This window comes from Typopeltis vanoorti, chromosome 11, assembly GCF_054136105.1.
Source record: "Typopeltis vanoorti isolate ZY-2024b chromosome 11, IOZ_Tvanoo_1.0, whole genome shotgun sequence".
Classification (NCBI taxonomy): domain Eukaryota; kingdom Metazoa; phylum Arthropoda; class Arachnida; order Uropygi; family Thelyphonidae; genus Typopeltis; species Typopeltis vanoorti.
In genome coordinates, this window is record NC_143559.1 from 51,664,081 (window position 1) to 51,673,053 (window position 8,973).

Here is an 8,973-nt window from a genome sequence, read left to right on the forward strand (position 1 = left end):
ATGAGATGCTTAGGGTTAATTATTGTCCAGGTGTTTTATTTATTTCATTTTATAATCAAAAATTTTTATTGTACGTACATACATACATACTATTTATAATACATACTTGTGCACATATGTGTGTATACAAGTACATACATGAGCATAGACAGTGCCGCGCCTTGGGTAAGGGGCGGCCTTGTGCAAAACTTTTTTTCAGCGCTCCCATAAAATAGTTTCCATGAAAAATTTTTGCGAAAAATTTTACTAACATAGAAAGATATTAAAAGACACTGAAATAAACATTGAGACACTCTAAAGCTATACAATTGTAAAGTTATGATATTCGACTGTAAATTACAGTTATTATGAACTTGAGCTATAGTCCGTTCCGTGTATAGTCCAAGTACGATATATCTTGCCATATATCAGCACACTATCCAAAAAACTGAGTAGAATCTTAAAGAAATTCGACAGACAAACGTGCTTCTCGACTCTTCCAAAAATAAGATCAAGTTTCAACAACTATAAACAATCTCGCAACCTTCTGCAATTTCCAGGTGTATACAAAGCCACATGTGAGTGCAGAAAACCTTACTATGGCCAAACAGAGAAATCTATCCTCCTACGTTTCGAAGAACACCAGAGAGACATTGCTTACAAGAGAACCAGAGTTACTGCCCTATCAGGCCATGTCTTGTTTTCAATAAACACGAACAACGAAAGCCGCCAACATGAAGTAAATTGGACAACAACTTCAAACCTACACATTTGCCATGATGAAGTAGAACTCCGCATTGTAGAGTTAAAAGAAATCACCTTGGACCCTCTTCATATGAACAATAATCTCAGCTATAATTTGCCTGACTCTTTCAGCTCTACTATCAGATACAGGAGATCGCGTGGTTCCACACACGCACAAGTGTACAACAATAGAACTTTAACACGGACTATAGCACAAGCTCATAATAACTGTAATTTACAGTCGAATATCTTTATAATTGTATACTTTAGAGTGTCTCAATGTTTAATTCAGTGTCTTTTAATATCTTTCTATGTTCTTAACGCCTGATGAAGTCAATCTCGACGAAACATGTTGCGTTTTCAAATAAATCTCAATTTGTTAGTCAGTTTTATATATATATATATATATATATATATATAAACAAAAATTACTTTTATTTTAATATAAGAAATATTGCATTACAAAGATAATTTGGAGATATGCTTTTAATATGTAACCATTAGGATAAATGTAGATTTATTTTACATATTTATCCGCCTTGCTTTAGCCGCCACAAAATTTTTAATAATATCTTTAATGTCTAATGAATCCATATTATTATTTTCAATTGATATAATTGTTAAATCCGTTAGACGCTCTCCAGACATTATTGACCGCAAATAATTTTTTAACTAATTTCAGTTTTGAAAAACTTCTTTCCCCTGATGCTACGGATATTGGTAATGTTAAATAAATACGCATCACAATCACAGTATTCGGAAACGTGTCGGTTAATTTATTTTCGTATATATAATTTAAAACATCCTGAGGAGCCGATTCTTTTGTAATAAAACATTGCAAAGTTTTTAATTCCTCAAATAAAGTCATACCATCAATATCGCAATTGTCGGAATCTTGATTGTCGCTCAGTTTTAAGTGCAAATCTTTACAATGTTTCATTAAACCTTCATCGCTCCAATCTTTTAATTTGCTAATATCTCTTATAACTTTAAAGTCCTCGCTCTGTTGTTTTAAGAGTATGAATCTTTCCGTGACTGAAGTTATTGTCGTGTCTAAAATCGCGAAGAAAAAATTTATATTTTAGGATCGTGCATTGTCTCATGTGATGTTTCGTAACCAAACATTTTTGTTTTTGTTCTTTTGCAAATGTCTGGAAAAACAGGATATATTAAGGTCGTTTGCTACTTCTTTTGCAGTTCTAATAATATTTTCAAAATATTGGTCTGTTCGGCGAGTATTTAATTCTTGTATAACATAATCAAGATTTTCTGTAATTTTTCCTATATCAAATATCGGATTCTGCATTATTTTGCTTTCAACATTTACGAAACTTAAGATTTCGTACCAAACATGAACAGAGCAAATAAATTTAAACGAATAAATCTTTGAAATTAAGTTGTCTGCCTGAACTCTAGAATCGATATCTTTAGTTTCATCTTCCGTAATATCAAAAAGATCCTGGTAAATTTCCTTGATATTATTTTTAAGTGTCTTTATTGCTTCTACTCTACTTTCCCACCTAGTGGCAGAAAGTGGTTTCAAATTTAAAACACGAATATGTTTTTAGCCCAACGCTTCAGAGATATTGAAAAATAATTATATAATTCCTGTATTATCTCCCAAAAAATTTACAGTTTCACAGGATATCTTAGCTACACCATTAACTACCAAATTTAATGAATGAGCAGCATACGGAATAAAAAAAAGCCCTTGAATTTATTTCAAGGATTTGTTTCTGCAGTCCATCATGTTTACCTCGCATATTTGAACAATTAACATAAGCTTGGCCACGTAAATCAGAAATGTTAATATTCAATAATTTTAAATAATTTTTTATAAATTGAAATAGTCCTTGCCCAGTGGTATCTTCTACAGATTGAAAACCAAAAAAGTTCATCAATTTCTGCTATATTTGTATCTTTATTTTGATTAACAAATCTAATAACAATAGATAATTGTTCTGTGTGGCTTATATCCGGAGCAGTGTTCGGATATAAGTCCGGAGGAGAATTAATGAATAATATTTCGTCTCTTTAGCCATTTCTAAACTTTTTTGTTTTATAGCTTCAGAAATTATACGGATGATTTCATTTTGTATTTTGTAGATAATGAACAATGTTCCTTTTTTTGTGATGTTTGAATGCGATACAAGTGTTCTGCCATTATCGAATCAAATTTAGCGACAGTTTCTACTAACTTTAAAAAATTGCCGTTATCATTTTCAAAAAGTTTTTGTGAAGAATCTCTAAAAGCTATACACTGTCTTAATAATTATTGTATTATGTAGATTAACCGGTCTATAACAGATTGCCAATATTTTTTCTCAGTTTCTTATAATCTTTGTTGTGTGCAATCAATAATGCATTTCTTAATCAACGACATTTTAAGTTCGCTATATTTTGAACAGTTTTTAATGAGTGCGGAACTTGTCTCGTGTATTTTTACTATATGAATTCAAATGTTGCCAATCGTTACAACCCTATTCGTTAGTAAGTTGGGAATTTTGACTACCAAATATTTTGCAATAATAACAGAAAACCGAATTTCGCGATTCTGAATAAACTTAATAACTTCGTAAAAGTTTTTCTCCATTTGCTAAAGTTCGATAATAGTACGAATCGGAAAACTTGCGGCCAGATTCATCTTTGGGAAATTCTTTATTAACTACTTGACGCGGGCAATGCTCAACTAAACAATCTCTAACTTTGGTAGTTATATGATTCGGTCAAGTACCTGGATCATTAACATGAAAATTTAAAGTAAAATTTGAAGTTTCGTGCTTCGCTGAATCGAAATCCAATATTTCTTCTGCTGCAACTTCTGTAGACAGTCCAGTTTCATTTTCGCATGTAACATTTGTTTCTTCATAGTTATTTTGTGTCCTCTCTTTTTCTGTAGTAGAGCTACACGGAGTACTTGCTTCGTCAGAACTTTCTGTTCTTCGTTTTTTTATGTGGTCCTGAAGTTAAAAATTTATGCAACGATCCAGCCAATTTATCCAGTTGTACTCGTTGCAATTGTCTTTTCCTGTTTTTTGCACCAGATAACTTCTTTGGCTTTTTTTCCCGACATCTGGGGGTTAACACATTTGGTTAGAGTTTAAAATAAAAAGAGCGTTAAAAGTTGTCCACCAAAATAAATAATAATTGCTGAAATTTTCCCTTAAACTTATTTTTCAACCCTTATTATTCTTAAGGTGAGTGGCCTAAAACTGACTATTTTTTTTTTACTACAGAATTTGATTTTTCAGATGTTTAGAATAATAAATATGCTTACATTTTAGGTATTTTTTTTTTTAAATTAACATGCAGAGATACTAGACACTGATTGATTTCTCAGTGATATTTATTTAATATTTTTTACATCTGGTAACTGTTTAATAATTCAAAAATTTCTAGAATATTAAAATTATTTATTAAAGAAATTAGTAAAAGGACCCCAACTCCAATGTCGTCCAACATTATAAATAAATCTGTTATTGAAAATTATTTATTTTCTAGACGTCACCCAACATAAGATAAAAATATTTTGTTTTCAAAATAAGATAATTAACTAAAATGAAACAATGAAACTGATTTTCAAACTTAGCAAAAATATAATAGATGTACTTACTTTACGTGAATAATAATCCAAATTCACAAAGACAAGTTAAAAATTGTCCAAAGTCACTTAAACACAGAATACACAATACACTCAATATGTTTCACATTCAAAATTGAAATAACACTGAAAAAAATGTAAGAGGTGCATATTTGGATAGACGTTATTTCGTCTATCCAAATTCGAAGTTGAATTTAAGAAAACGAACATCGTACTACACACCTATGTTTCATACTAAATATTTGGATAGATCAGTGTTTCTGAAACTTCAGATATCTGTGTATCCCCTTCTTTAATTTTCATTATTACCAAGTACCTTTTCAAAATACCCTTATCAAAATAATAATAATAATAATAAATAAATAATATATTTCATTGTAAATGCCTGTTTTATCCCCTTCTTTAATTTTCATTATTACCAAGTACCTTTTCAAAATACCCTTATCAAAATAATAATAATAATAATAAATAAATAATATATTTCATTGTAAATGCCTGTTTTATTTGAATTTAGATGTACATTTAAACAAAAAAAAGATTTATTTTTAATAGAACAAAATTTATAAAGATAGTATACATTTTTACTTAATATAAATAATTTATCTTCAATGAGACAAGTGAAATTGCTTATTTCTATATCTGCTATATTGCTCTCTTTTGCGCGTTTTATAAATCCAGTCTTTAATTAATGATCCATACTTAAGAATTTGAAAGCTAAAAAAATTACCGTATTTACTCGACTATAACTCGCACTTTTTCCCAAAATTAAAGCTAAAAAATCGTGGTACGAGATATATACGGGGATTTTCGGAAACTAAAGTTTTCAGGAAAAAACTGAAAATGGGTATGACTTACCAAGAAGCTTCTATTCTCCATCACTTCTTCTGTCCTCGAAAGCGGTTTCCTTGTGTGCAATCAAAATTATCTACCCAAATAGAGTCATTTTCTTTCCCATTATATCAAGCAATTACCAGTAATTTAAGACTTGAGATACCTAATGAACAATCCTTGACAAATTACTAATGAGAACTGAAAGATGTGCGCGATTGTAGGCCAGCAGAGTAAAAGCAACTATTAAAAAGTGCATATGATTGGTGCGATATTAACAAAAGATCGCGCGACCCAAACAAAACAAGCTGACAATTGAATTGAAATGCTAATTCTCTTAAACCGATTTCCATAATATCCGAAATGCATTCGCTATATATTTCTTAGTTTTAACACGTTCATGACGGGGTTAGTGTCAAGCAAAACCATATGTTGCACATGCAACATGTGGTTTGCTCCAGTCTATACAGCAGTTTCTGTTAGAGTAGAGATGTGATTATTAGTTAGTGTTTATATATTCCCAGTTGTCTCTAATTGCACTATTTGTTGAGAAATATATTACACAGTCTGCAAATGTCTGTGAACCTTATTCATTGACATGATAAAACTAATTGCTTTTCGTGTTTTTGCAGTGTAGTTGCTGCTGTTGTGGAGGGGAGTATTGGTTTACTGCAGGGAGTAAACAATACTTCTACTGCAGGGAGTAAAATGTGAAAGTCGGAGGCGATAGTGATTCGCAATTTGAGTAGGAGAATTCATGCATAATATAATTTATATATATATATATATATATATATATATATATAGACTATAAAAGTTTATGAAATTCACATCGTGTGATAGTTTATGGGTTGTTTCCTTAAGTATCTAATAAATGGGTTCTAAAATGTTTAGTTTTAGTATGTATGACTGTAATTTTTTATTAATAAAATATAATAAGCACATATTTAACTGTCAATGGGAACTGGCGCCTTTATTTGCTAAAATAAAGGCGCCAGTTCCCATTGACAGTTAAATGAGTTTTTATTTGCTAAACTAAACGCTGATTTTTGTAAAATATCATGTTGCCGTAATACGGCTGAACGAGCGCCTTTATTAAGCAGCGCAGTTAGGCAGCCTGCCTCCATGCTACACCCTGTCGACGGTATGAATTCACGGTCTGTCTTAAACTAACAATTTCCACTAAAAATATAATAACCAATCGAGAATATTTATACAATTTTCGCTGAGTCGATGCTTACTCTGTGAAATAAAATTGTGGTAATATTGATAACGTTTCACTTCAAACAAATTATAAAAAAAATGGTGATGTCTAAAAGTGTTGTTAGATTATTTAGAATTCATAATAATTTGACTGATTTAAAATTTCATTTTTATTGCATTAACTATAATTTCTAATTGTGATATTTATATAGTACGATATAATTCAAGAATAAGAAAATTTATATATATATATATATATATATATATTTTTTTTTTTGTATTTTTTTCCTGTCGTGAAATGGCGCCCCTATCTTCAAGCGCCCTTGTGCGCTTGAAGATAGGGGCGCCATTATGCAATTTAAATAATGCATAATACTACATACAATATATATGATTTTTTTTCCCGGTTAACGTGTACAGGCGAGTACACGTGCCCACGGACTACCACTGCATAAGCACTGTTTAACCTTTTTAAAGGGGGGGGGGAGGGGTATTGGTAATAAAAATAATAACATTATTATTATTATTATTATTATTATTATTATTATTATTGTTATTATTATTATTATACGAGCATCTCCATGAAGTCACAAGATTCACCGTGGAGATCCATTATTCACATAAACTTTTCATACTTCTCTTAAATTACCCATTGACAAAGTCCGAGTTATAATTAGCCTGAGAATCGATCAGGCTAATTCTCTCATTGATATTCGCATAACCTCTCTGGTCAAATTTTGGAAACTTTTTAACTTCTACATTTATTTGGCTTGGAAATAAGTTTGGATCTTTAATATCCCCTACTTCTATTTGTTACATAACAAATTAAACCTTCCCTCCTGAATTAACAACTTTCACAAAATCCTAATAAAGTGACTTTAATATCTTGGTACTAAAATATAAAATTATTATTATTATTTTACAAACTGATCCACAAGAAACAACATCAGAAAGACCAGAAGCCTAAAAAAAGATAGTAATAAAATAAGATAAAATAAAGAGTCAACGAGGATCTGAACGTGTGCCAGGCAGATCAGTTTAGCCGAGAATACGGCAGTTGTCATATTCTAGATTCGATGGCTGTATGAAAGGAAGAGATTGACTCAGTCTAGCTAGTATTTTGAACATTTCTGTCAGAACCATTTAGAATACTACCTGACTCTACAGGTATACAGAAAGATACATGGCATCAAGGAATTATCTACAACAAACAAGAAAGAGGTTTGGTGTTATAACGAAGAAATCAAGACTGTGAGGCGAGTGAATCATGTCTGAATCGTTTCCTGTTTTCTCCTGCTCGTTTGTCTATTTAGCGGGATGAAAACTCATGTCACACCTGGATGAGACCTTCTCAATCACCTTCTATTGAAAAACTCCCTTTACTGCTTATTCTAACGAAATGAAAATAGATTTGGCTAAACTGCCAAACGTTTAGCAACATAAACATTGTCGACAAACAAAATGAGACAGCAAAATAATAATATTGCTGAAGAAGAAAAAAAAAAGAAAGAAACTATTAATTAGAACAGTAATTCTTAACTGGTGAGCCGCGACCCCTTAGGGGACCGCAGAAAATTTATAGAACGTTTCTAGTTTTTGAAATTTTGAAATCTCTTAAAATAATTATTTCTTGCTCTTTATTTTACCTTGTTTCAAACTTGTATCGTTTTGTATTAGTAATCTAAATTATGCAGTTTGATGCAGATGTTTCTTTTGTGGTGGCGCCACAAGTAAACTTTTAGCTGCTGACAACACTGCCAGTCGCGACATCTGCCTACTGGACGTGTGAAAGGAATAATTCTCTGAAATTTTAAACAATACTATTGCATAGAACTTAAAGCTGTTAAGTGCTACCTTAGTGCAATTACTTTTCGAAACTTTCAGTGCTGTAATTTCTTAAAATTTCCCCGTTATAAAATATGCAAAAACAAAGACCATTATTTGTTTTCCTAAATATAAATACAGTGGAGTTACAGTAATAATTAAGTAAAGTTGATTTCTGTTTTCTGATTTTTTTTTTTTTGTCATCATAATCAGTAAGTAAAACCACTATTTTTGTTTAAGAAGTTTAATTATTATTGTGATGCTACCAACTAGGGGACCACGAAAATATTTTAGAATACTTAGGGATTGCGACTACTAAAAGGTTAAGACCTACTGAATTAGAACATGCAGGAAAAAAATCTGTAGTAATAAACAATACCAAATAAGAAAAATAATTTAAGCATCTTAAAATTTCTCGACGAATTAAACTGCTATCTTTCCTCCTCGAGTCATGCTCGGCAAAATACTTGATAATAACAAATAAAAACATATCTTATGAATACGAATAACAATAACATAGCGTAGTTTTTAAAACCGCTGTTAACTTACAATATTAGATTATCTACGTGACTATCACGTATATAGTTATATACTAGGGAAGACGTGGGTCAAAAATCAATCACTGGTATTGCTCTCATAAACTAATAAGCACCACCAAATAGCTACACTGCAGTTGACATATCATGCAAACTTTCATGATTTCATCGTGCTATATCTGTCAATTAAAATAGAATTCTTAGAACTCATTCCAGTCTTTAAGAGATAGGAATGCATTAGGCACATAAAGCACCGCT